Raw genomic sequence first — 12,938 nt, 5'->3', positions numbered from 1 at the left:
TACAACTGTCTTGTCTAAAGAAAAAACCATTTATTGGTAAAGGATAGTGAATTGTGCTCATAATTTAACCAAGTAATTATAAAAATGTTACCTGATACATGGATCTGCTTATTGTATACATCTGATATTTCACCTGTTGTTGTGGAATTTGTATGGGACTATTACTAAAAGGAATATAGGTATAAGGTATAATATAGGTATAAGGAATATATATATCTATTTGTTCACAGGTGGAATGCTTGCCACTAGCCGGAAGGATTATTTTTCATATGCAACCAACACTTTGATATGTCATTAGAAATTTTAGAGAGCAGAACAGACAATGGGGACCAATCAGCAATATGCAGTATGTTTAAGCTGGAATAGTAGTATCAGAAAATATGTTCCTATTACAAATGGAACTTGTGAAAGACTGTCTAACTCCTCTCTCAAGGTAGTTACCCACTGGGATGTGAGGAAGTAAGTAGGGAAAATAATTTTGAAATTCAGTGCCAAAGCCACTTGTAAGCAAGACAAGCTTGGGTTTAGCTATGTTATGTATATTCAACTAGGAACTAGTTGTGAAATTTAAGCTTGAAAGCAAAATTACAAATTGTAAGTTGTGTTCTCATATAAGATAATACTTAGAATCACTAAAGAACTTAACCTCATTAATTTTGGTGTTTCGTAGTACAGCTCAATGACTCTTAACTGTTATTTAAAAATCAGTGATCTGAAATTATTAGGGGTTAATCTGTCCTCAATTTACTAAATATCTTTCCCATGTATTTAAAGATAGGCCTTGAGAGGGAGATTTGAAGGCCAGTGGAAAGGGAACTCTTGTTTAGAGTATGCTGCGAACTTCTATGCTGTTGGCTCTAACCTATCTTTTGGTTGGTAAAAGAGCTACAGTATATGGTGTGTAATGGCTTTTCTGGATTATGTGTGCTGAAGAATGTGTTGACCTAAATAATCAAACAGTACCATTAGCTGAATTCATAAATAAGTGACTTCACATATGGTTTACAAGCTTTTTTTATATATATAAAAAAAAAAAGGCCAAGGTTGTGCTCATCACTTGCCTACAAAAATCAAATAAATGATCACACTGTATAGTTAGTTGTTCTGTTGTGGAACAGGAAAGCAGGGCTCCCTTCACCTTAGTGAATATCAGCCTGGTTACAGTTCTCATATAACCTCTCTGGGCTCCAGTAAATCTTGCCTTTGTGCACTTAAAACCTGCTTTAATTTTAGCTGCAGGCTTAAAGTCTGTGTGGCTATGGAGGTGTTGAATAGTGCTTCCATAGCACTGCCTTACTTCTTTTGGTGCAGGGTGAAAATAGCAGGTTTGGGTTTCAGAAAATTTAGCAGTGTATTCTCGTGCTGCTCTTGATGGAGGGGCAGTGAAGAGATTTTTGGAGTTAAGATGGGGTTAGTTTGATACGAGCCAATGCCTGTGTTTAGGATGGGGAGAAACAAGCTAGTACAAATCAATTTGTTAACTTCTGAAGGAGATCAGTTAATGATGAAGCAGCAGCGCGTGCATCCTCAAAACAAAATACATTTCAGTTAAAACACGAGCCTTATATGCCCGGAGCTCAGATCGGCTATGACACACTGTACTCTATCGTATGTAGAGCGTGGACCACAGTTCCTGACAGGGTAGCGTAATCCCGCGAGTTTGGGGAGGAGTCCAGAGTCGCCCTCAGACCGGCCCCGCCCCTCCCGCCAGCCCCGCGCCCCTATTGGCTGCGGTCGCCTCCCCTCCTCTTCTTATTGGCTGCTGCGGGGAGCGGGAAGCTCGCGGCGGCGGTTAAACCGTCGATGGCGAGCCGGCTGGGCGGGGGGAATGGGGGGGGGGGTATGACTGCCGTGATGGTGACTGCCATGATGGCGGTTGCCTAGTCAGCGGGGCGTGGGGGGAGTCCTCCCCGTGTGGGGTGCTGTGTGCGCGGCACCTCCGCGAGCAACTGCCGCTGTGGGGTCGCCGCGCGAAACCCCCCAGTGGCTTGGGCCCTTAGGAGCACGTTCTGCACGTTTCCCTTCGTGTTTAGCCGATGTTCCCAGTTTATCAGCTCCTGGGCTCTGAGGTGGTTGGGGGGTCATTCACGGCAGGAATGCGGGTTATAAACGACCACAGAAAGGGAAAACCTAGCTTCACGCAAACACTTGCTATGAAGAAAGTACCTAAACGTTCCCTAGTGCACTATATCCAGTGTGGGTTGGGTGAACTTCCGAGTCCTAAGAGGCTGGGGAGAGCTCAGCTCATTTGCTTTGCAGATGTTAAACAAGTTGCCAATCCAACACCGGTAATGTGCAGGAAAAGTATTAAGGTCATCAGCTTAAGGTTATTTCGTAACGTGCTCTGATGTTTGCTAATGTCTGGTGGTGTGTAATGCAAACATATATATATATATTTTTTTTTTCCTGTGTGTTTTGGTGAAATCATACAAAATGTGCTACTAACCAGTGTCTTAATATCACTGGCATCCATGTGTAAGGGAAGAAAGGCCACTATGTTCCCACCTCCCGGGGAGCTGGTGCAAGCAGAACCTGAAAATCTGCAGCCAAATCAAAGCCTAGCGGGAAGTGTTGGGTTTAGGAACCTCATCTCCCTAGTCCTTCAGTTACCATCCACATTAGTAATGACAAAATAATAGTTACAAAACCTTACTAATAAAACCTGGGGTTTAGTGAAAGAGGTAGGAAATATTTTCTCTGCAATTTGTGAGTAGTTCCAACTATAATAACAACACAAGGTGGCACTGTTGTCTTTTAGTATTTTGGTTAACGAGTTATCTGAAGTATCAAATACTCATTTCTTGCACTGTTCCTGTGGTTTCATGGGCTAAATGACTCAGTGCTTTGAATAAACTTCACACGTCAGCGTAATAGGACTCTTATGCGTTATATATTTTTTTTTTTTTCGTAGTTTTGACTGTGAATTGGAGAAAAGAAGTAGACAAATGCTGCTTTTCCCTTTCTGTTAAGGGCAAATTACTCTGGTTGTGTTCTAAAGGACGTACAAATCTCCATGTAAACGTTTCCTGTCGAGTTCAAACAGCCTCTTGGAGGTAACCACCATTTTGTAAAACACTGAGTGATGTCCATTTTTCTTAGTGGTTAATTCTAGTTGTCTTAACCTTAGTGAGCCAGAAGGATAAAAGCTCCAGGCAGAGGAGGAGACCTTTTAAATAGAGAGGTTTGACTAACATCCCACCTAATTTCAGAGTGATTCGTAACATTTCAGCAAGATTTTTTTGCTTCATAAATAAGAGGCATGACAAATGTCTACGACCTTTCAGCAGTAGAGAGCTAGAAGGAAGAAGATAAAGCTTTGTCTCATGTCATCCCTAAATATTCCAGTACTGGCTATTTAAAATATTGGAGGAGACTGAATAGTGTAGCATTTGGCATTTTCAAGCATTTGGCATTTTCAAGCTTATTAAGCTTATCAAACTTTATCGCTCTGTTGAAGTGTTTTACAACTAATAACTAAATCTTGGAACATCTCTCAGCAATTAAATTTGTCTCTGCAAAACAGATGGTGAAATGGAGTCACAAGCAAAAGGATTTCCACAGGCTCTTGGTGAAAAACCGGAGAGCTGAGATTAGCCTTGAAACATGCTCACTCCCAGCCCTGTTTGATCATTTGCAAATTATAGGAACTCCTTTTTATTACTGTTGCTGACTGCATAGATTAAGAACTGTATTAAAAAACTATATATATGAAAGAGGGGATGGGATGTACATACAAAAGAATTTTCCTGATAGTCCAGTGTTAACCTATGTGTTCAATAAATGTGTTGGTCTATTTAATGCAGCTCATCTTTGATGAGCAATGGGTAAAGAAAAATCAATACATGATGTAAAATGCAAAAATAAAAGCACAAGAGTAAGCGTTGTTGCTTGTAGCAAAACATAGTAGTTTAAGCACCAGTAACCTAGAAATCACAGTGGGTCAAAACACAGTTCCTGCCAAGAGGAGCCTGCACCTCAAAGGAAATGACATTTTATGGAGTCAACCAACAACAGCCATTCATATTATTAACATATGAAATCAAGGCTAACCACAGAATAAAGTGTGGGCTTTCCCATGGGATTTTGGCTAACCTCATATAGAATTTCATTTTACTTTTGATTGCACAGTTGAGTGTTGTTAATTTTAGAGGTTTATTCTCATTAAAATCTTTGTGTATCCTTCTGCTAGCGGTGGTAGTATTTCAGACGAGGTAGGATTTATTGGGAAAACTCAAGCTTTGGCAAATACATGCCAAACCCTGCTAAGTACTCGTGATCTGTGATATCTTTATTTTAATTGGATTGCAGGCTTTTAGCTGCTTTCTTGCCATACTTGTATGCACCTATCAAAATGAGGCTTGATTCTCATCTGGGGCCTCAGAATCACCATGATGCAAGTAATTCTAACAGATAAAAAAAAAATAATAATAGAAGTTATGATCACTTATTGGCTCTGGGAACTGAGCTTTTTTTCTACCCAGAAAATGGATCTTCTTCTGTGCTGGCCAGCCCTGGGACTATTAGGTCATTGTAGAAAGCTCATTCTGTCCCAGACACAAAACACTCCAGTATTCATTTATGATTTGGAGCCTGTCTTTCTGAATCTCTGGGCCATCACTCCACACATAATCGAGGAATTTTCACTTTCCCAGGATAAAGCCAGGTTAGTAATAAAAGGCATCTTCTCCTGTTGCAACTTTGACTGCGGGTAGTCAGCCTCTAAATAAAGAGTGATAGGTTCTGAGTTTGTAGTCCTCTCCTTGTTCTGGAAGTAATTAACCCTATTATATGGCAGTTTTTGTACCTGGAAGTGACTTAGTGGCAGATTCAGAATTCAGATTAAATCCTAATTTCTAGGTTTTGCTGCAAGTACTAGGAATATTCTCTCTTCACCTTAATGCGAAATATATATATATATTTTTTGTAATTACTTCTAACTTCGAAACAGGGCAGTCTTCTGTAGGAAGCTGCTACACAGATCTTCAAAGCCAACATCTGCTCTCCTGAAGCCCAGGGTTGTAATTCTGCTTATTGTCTTGCTTACATCTCTCAGGATTTAAAACTCCACTCTCTGTCATAGTCACTGCAGCCAAGACTGCTTTTGGCCTTCACATCCCCAGCCAATTCTTTCTTGTGAGAAAACAGATTCAGTAGAGAATTTGTTCTAAGTGGCTTTTTGAGCAACTACATCAAGAAATTATCAAGACACTCAAGAAACACGGAATTGCTTTTTCCTAGGTGTATTTCCCTTCCAGCAGGTATTGCTGTTTAAAATACCCTGTATCTACCAGAGCTTGTGATCAGGTGGCCTCTTTCTGTGATCTATTTCATTGTCAAGTATGTTCTGAGACATTATGGATAATACTCCTAGGAAAGGAGAACAACTCCAGAGAAGGGCCGTGAGGATGATCAAAGGGCTGGAGGACCTCTCCTATGAAGACAGGCTGAGGGAGTTGGGGTTGTTAATAATATGTTAAAGCTGACTGGAAGAAGAAGAATGCACGTGAATGAGATCCTATGGTTCTGAGTTCTACTTTGTGGGCTTTGTAGACATTGTAGGCTTTGGCTAGAATTGTTTTAGGTAACTGCAAAGATGACAGGGAATTTTAAGAGTATGGGAATCTAAATGGAAACCAGTAACAGGCACATTAGAATCACCTCAGAATGAAAGGTAGAGCAGGGATTAGAAAGATGAATGTGTTTTGTGTGTGAGAATTGTGAAGTCAAAGGTTAATGAAAAAAAAAGTGGGGTAGATATAGAAAATAAATGCAACGTAAAATTCAACTGGCATAAATAAATGAGTGCAGATCAAAACAATAAATTCTTGCATTTGTGAAGAGGATGAGGACCACGACTTTGTCCCCTTATTTTGTCATTTTTTTCTTCTACTCTTTTGGAGAAATTGAAGTATTGTGTGGAAAGATAAGTGGGCATAAAAAGGCATTTGAGAAGAGTTCTAGACTACCTCTATGTGTAGATGTGGAGTCTTATCCAAATGGGAGTGCATGTGAGGGAAGAAACTTAGTAATGGAGCTTTATGTTTTGAATCATTTTTCTTGTTATTTCCATTTTCTGTCAGAGCTAATGTGTGAAGGGAATAAATACCCTCTGTGCATGCTAATTATTTTTGAAGAAGCACAATATACTAGGGCAGTGCTTAATGTATTTTGCTGTTTTTTCTTTGCCTTTTTTGTCTTTTTTTTGTTGTTGTTGTTGTTTTTCTTTATTTCTTCATAATTAACCATTTAGTTATGGAATGCTCGGTGCTCCTTGCATCATTGAAAGTGCTGTTGTGAATATGACATCTTATGTGGCCGATATTCTGGAGTGTGCTTCCTCTTGCTTTTTAACACATCTTGTTTTCTATGAGAATCTTGGTCACTTGAAAATATTTGGTTTTGGTTGCTTTCATAATCAGCTTTCCTTCTTGCATGCTTGTTTGAGGTAGACTGCGTTCTGTGAATGAATGCATAGTTCTTTGGTATGTCACCAAAGGAGCATATGGTGAAGTCTCTGTATTTATGAGATTTGGTGATGGTTGTACTACTTTTGGAGAGGAGACTTGTGGCTATTATGGAGGAAAATCTGGGAAATGTCCTGACACTAGGAAATTGGGACATAATTTTTTTTTTTTAATTGATAGGTGAACGTGAAATATTAAAAAAAATAAATAAATAATGAGTGGCTAACTAGGTATCAAAACTAACCGGTTAGTTTCCTAACAAGCTGATGGATATTACACAAAAGTGTAGATTATATTAACTGATGCTGTTGTTAGTCTGAAGAGTGATAAGAGACTGCAAGTATTAAGAATGTTTCTTTCTCATGCCTAGAAGATATTTCTATTTTATTAATTTAGGAAAGTGTTATCTGAACAATAGAAAAGGTCAACCTGACACTGTGACTGCCCCTTTTTTCATGTTCTGTGGGCAAATAGGTATGACCTCCTTTTCTGTGAATGTCAGTCTTGAAACCTCAGAAACATTGTTTTAAAAAGTGCTGCTTTCTACAAAAGACTGGTTTGGGGATAGTTTTTCTTTTTGGTATTAACCATACCAAGTTATATACATGTTTGAGGTCCATTTCATGTTCACTTTTACTGGCTTTTGTCTTGCAAGCAGAAATATTTTGGTGGGTTTTTAATGTAACTTTATGGGAACAAGAGCTTTTCAATTATTTGCTTTGGTTGTGCTCAATTCAAGCACTGGTTACTGTGGTTTGTTTTTCTTGGATGTTTCCTCTGGACTGTGCTTTCCTAAGAGCATGTGTCCTGATGAAGTGTAGTTTAGTCTTTATTTCACTGAAAGAAGTTGGAGAACATACATGGGTAGATAGGATGTTAAATACAAACACAAATACACAAGAGCCTGTTTAGTCCATTTGAAAAGGAGAGGAGAGGAAGGGAAGACACTGAAATGCCTTACAGCATGTTGGATTCACATAAATAATCTGACTGTGAGTAGTGCTCTCACATTCTGTTCGATGTTGTGTGAAGCAAGTGTTGCTGCTCTTCTCAGGAGAGAAGGCTAGACCAAAAAAGTGGTGGGTTCCTTTCATTGAGAAGGAAACAAGACTCATATGTGGTTATCTCCATATTCCAAAAACTCTTGTATTTTGAAGTGGGCACATTTTTAAAATTTTCATCTGTGTTCTCACCAGTTAAGAAATTATTCATAACAATGAATTTTCCTTTCAAACACTCTTTTTATGCTTTCATCCTAGCTTTAAAATTGATTCCCAGACAGCTACTGTTTAGCCAAAAAACAGCTGTATTGAGATTGAATGGATATTATTTTTATGTGGGATGCTTAGGAACAATGTTTCTTTGCATCCCGTGGTAAACAGGAAAAGGAATTTCAATCCATGTAATTAACAGCTTGCCTGGTATACTTGGTATTTTCCATGGATTAATATTTAGTAGATGGACTGCATTATGAGCAATCCTAGTGGAGCTCGGCTCTGATTCAAGAGCAGCTATTTTTGACCATCTCTATGTACTTTTATCAGTGTAACAATAGAATACAGTGTAAGGATTTCCTTGGATTTTAGGCATACGGAAACCAGAGGCTTAAAATATTGTGTATTATGTGTCTTAACAATTCACTGAATGATACAGAAAAGTGCTTTCCTACACACTTCAGAGGCATATTGAACAATACATTGCACTCCCCAGTGATGGGGCTGTTGTTGACTACACCGCCTAGTGATGTTGGTCTTATTGATCAAGAGTGAGAGACATAAAGCTGAGGTGTCTCAGTAGTACACTTAGCCTTAAAAATACTGTAGTTTTTTTTGTTTGTTTTTAATTTGGCTTTTCTAAGCTGTGTGGGTTATGCACTGATCAATAAATCTACTGATGGATGAGCATTTCAAGCTGAAACTTGATTTTTAATTATGACTTTTCAGCCTCTCAGCCAGCAAACATCAGGTCTTCTAATTTTTCTATCTTTCATTTTCATTTGATGACTTAAAACTATTGGAAATAAAAAACTTAAACTATTGGAATAAAACTCATTTTAGATCTAATTCAATTCAATTCCTTTAAATCTTTAAGTAGTATGCATTATTAAATGTGTAGATGGTTGTGCATTTATATTAGGTCCAGTATTCAAGATTATTTTGGAATATAAATGGAGAAAGTGTTCATTAATCCAAAAGTAGAGTCCTCGTGGCCATTTAAAAAAATACTTTTTCTAAAACTTTTTTTTGAAAAGGGAGTTGGATTCATTGTGTTATCCAGTTTGTTTTCTTTTCAAATTGACCCATGTCTGAGTGCATCATTCATAAGTCAACTAATTTACTTTTGTTCTTAATCAATAGACATTTGATGAACTAATATACCTTTGGAAGTGAAAAGGGAAAGAAGCATATACTCTCCTACATCAGCCTTATAAACTCAGTTTGGAGCATTAATACAGCTGTGTAACAAGACTGAGTATAGGCTTTTATTTGGGAAATGCTGACAGGGGCTTCATTGTTGTGGTAGAAATGGCGCTGTTGTAATTATGCTCTGTTCTCATCACTGCTTGTATAAAAATATGAAAGCAATAAAAGCTCATGCCAGGAGTGATGCATACAAGCTGGTAAATGCTAAAATAATACCTTTATTAACCCTCCAATGTCAGGATGACTCCATAAGTTGAAGTAGGTATAGATGTTATAAACCCCAGTTATTACTTTAATTGTAAAGAAAATACTGAGAGATAGGGACATGCATGGAAATTTTAGAGGGAATCAATTCAAAACAGATGACAAAAAGCATTATTTTTACAGAAAGAAAAAAAAAATATTGAGCTGCTCAGTGCACAAGGCTGATGCTGTTAATGCACCTAAGGTTAGAAACTATCTGAAATAACTGGCAGGGTGGGAGTTGTTGCTATCTACTTGCTGTGGTTTAACCCTGGCAGGCAACTCAGCACAATGAAGCCACTTGCTCACCTCCCTCAGCGGGATGAGGGAATCAGGAACGTGAAAGTGTGAGAACTCACGGCTTGAGATACAGTTTACTAGGTAAAACAAAAGCCACCTGCACAAGCAAAGCAAAACAAGGAATTCATTTGCTAATTCCCATTGGCAGGCAGGTGTTAGGCCACTTCCAGCAAAGCAGGGCTCGTCATGCGTAATGGTTTCTTGGGAAGACAAACACTTTGTTTTTTTGTTATGGTTTCAGCTTTGTTCAGGTGTTAATGTTCTGACTGTGGTGCATTTAAAACAAGCCTCAAATTCCATGGAGGAGCTGCCACCCATGGGGTGACCCGTGTTGGAGCATATCATCATATTTTTTCCCCCTCTTCCTTGGAGGAGGGGAAGGAAAAGAGCAACGTGGTGGAGTTCAGCTGCCCAGCAGGGTAAAACCACCACAACAGAGTATCAATGACTGCACTAGCAAACTAATATTATGTCTTTGAAAAAGTTTTGGAGGGCATTCATCCAATAAAACTTCTCCATAATGCTCTTAGTAATCTTGAAAATTTCTCATCTTGGCAGCTTCCTGAGATAGATGCATCTTTTTGTGGTTTTCATATATTCCATCTGATTTATATTCCATTAATATAAGCATCTTCTTTGGACGGCACCTTGGACTTTTCAGAAACCACACTATCGTGTTGTGAGTAGTTCTACAATTTTGTCCTTTACTCAGCAGATAACTACCTGGAAAGAGAAATAGCTGTCTCTCGAAGCTGACAGATTTCTTTGCGCCTCTGCTCTTGTATTGGAAAAGACAACGAATAATTGATGAATCCTCGTTCACCATGCTACACATAAGTGTTTTGCTGTGGAAGGGCACAGGGCATGGGAGAAACCAGACCTTTTTTTTTTTTTTTTTTGAGGTTGTATATTATGTCCTGATAAAACAAAGGGAAAGGGATGTGATATGGAACGAATACATTATGCAGTCATTGTATAACTTAATGGAGAAAATAATTCTGAGGCTGTGGAATTGTAAGTTCATGCAGAGCACATATGCAAATTAATTATTTTAGAGAATATGCTGGGGAGGCTGAGTGGAGAAGTAACAGTTAAAAAAGGATTCAGATCATCTTCTTCTCCTGGGATTTGGGTGTAGTGGAAGAGAGATTCTTCTCTCTTCCACAATATGATTCTTCTTGCAAAGACTAATGTCTGCTTTCCTTTAAGCACAGATTTATAAACAAAGTTGTGAAGACCATCAAGCTGTCTGTGTAGCTTTTTCTTCATGTTGTATTTTATGTTCCAGTAAATAAGCCAGTTCAGCTAATTGCAATCTCTGGAATGATCTCCATCAGAGGTATTTGAATGATTGTTTTGTTTTGAATGATTGTTTTGAATGATTGTTTCCTATGTGTTATTGTTTATGGGTTTCTAGACCCTGAAACTTGCACGAAGCAATCATAGGTTAATTGCGCACGCACCCAAGTGAAAATGTATGCAAAAACGGTGATGTAAACTTTCTATCTCATTGTAGCATACCAGATGTGTTGTAGTTGTACTAAACAACTTTTCTGCACTGATGTTAACCTTAAATGGTTACAGGTATCTCCATCCATAGCTCATTTGTGCATGTCTTGTGTAAGACATACTGTTCAAATTCATTTTTCTTTCCTATCTCAGATGCTCATAATTGCTTTTTTTTTTTTTCAGATTTTTTTAAGAATTGATGACTTCCAGAAATGTTATATAAATGGAGGAGAACAGTGCAATTATCTTTAAAGCTCAGGGGCAGACTACTTTGCAGGGTTTCTTTTGAACTAGCAACTTCTTAATCAGTTGTTTCTTGCATACTTTGAGCTTTCTGCTAGGTGGTTTTTCTTGAACAGCCAGGACAGCAATGAAACTGGTGAGTTTTGGTAATGTGGTTGATAAGTGTGGTGATTTTTATCTTAAAACTAATGTTTCTCAAAAAATTGAATACACAGTTGAAAATTATAGCATAGGTTGGTAGTTATTTGATTTTTTTCCTCTTCCTTTTTTACCTTCTCAGAGATGAATAGAGCTTTAAGAGCATAGGGCAGAGAGAATATCAGTGAACTTCCCTAAGCTGTCTCCACACAAGGAACAGTGAGACCTAGAGCTATGGCTATTATTTTAGGGAATTCAGAGACTGAGGTTTAGGTCCTTGTATTTGCATCGCCTGGATATATAGTGCATTATTTTTGCTAAAGAAATATACTGGGGTTTGGATGTTTTCTTCTTGAAAGCATATATACTCCTTGGTTTCAAAACAGAGCCCAGGCCTTGAGAACACATGTCGGGTATTCAGATGTCAGTTAAGTGATCTGACCTAAAAATCAAAACCTTTCTGGAATTCTTGCCTAGCAGAGAAAGTAATTCGTTAGTTCTCTTCACTGCAGTTGATGTGGTTGACAGCACGTCTGTGTGGCTATATGTATACACATATTCTTTTTTTTGTTTTGGATTTTTCTTTTTTTTTGGCAGCTTCTTGGTAGTCTTGCCCTTGGTCAATTCTGTTGAATAGTTATTGGAAACTCACACTATTTTGTTGAGTTTGCAGTGGACATGAAATGCTGTGGGATAAAATATAAAATTACCAGATAAAACACCAATATCAGATAAAACTGCAGTAATGCCATACAACCAGCATAAAGAGAGATGATCTGTTACAGTTAATGGAAACTTAATAGAAGTTTTTCAGATTTAAGTATTGTGGTTTAACCCAGCAGGCAGCTCAGCACCACATAGCTCACACCTCCTACCCTCCAGTGGGATCAGGGAGAGAATCAGGAAAAAAAAGTAAAAGTTTGTGGGTTGGGATAAAAACAGTTTAATAAGGCAGAAAAGGATAAGAAATAGTAATAATGATACTAGTAATAGTATGTGTGAAACAAGTGATGCACAGTGCAATTGCTCAACACATGCTGACTGATGCCCAGCCTGTCCCTGAGCAGTATTCCCCCTGACTCCAGCCAGCCACCCCATACATTGTCCAGTGTGACACCACATGGTATAGGATATTCCTCTGGACAGTCTGGGCCAGCTGTGCTGGCTGTGTCCCCTCCGAGCTCCTAGTGCATCCCCAGCCTCCTCGTTGGCAGGGCAGTGTGAGGAGCTGAAAAGTCCTTGGCTCTGTGCCAGCACTGCTTGGCAGCAAGTAAAACGTCAGTGTATAATCAACATTATGCTCATCCTAAATCCAAAACACAGCACCGAACCAGCTGCTATGCGGAAAATTAACTGTATCCTAGTCCAAACCAGGACAGTAAAATCAAGAATCTCATTTAGGTGTAGGACTTTAAAATGTATGCTGCACCATAAACACACAGTGCTGTTCCTTTTATTTTATTTTTATTTTTATTTTTATTTTTATTTTTATTTTTATTTTTATTTTTATTTTTATTTTTATTTTTATTTTTATTTTTATTTTTATTTTTATTTTTATTTTTATTTTTATTTTATTTTTATTTTTATTTTTATTTTTTATTTTTATTTTTATTTTTAT

The sequence above is a fragment of the Anser brachyrhynchus genome (genome assembly GCF_964034855.1).
Source record: "Anser brachyrhynchus genome assembly, chromosome: Z".
NCBI classification, from domain to species: domain Eukaryota; kingdom Metazoa; phylum Chordata; class Aves; order Anseriformes; family Anatidae; genus Anser; species Anser brachyrhynchus.
Note: the sequence above shows the minus strand (reverse complement) of the source record.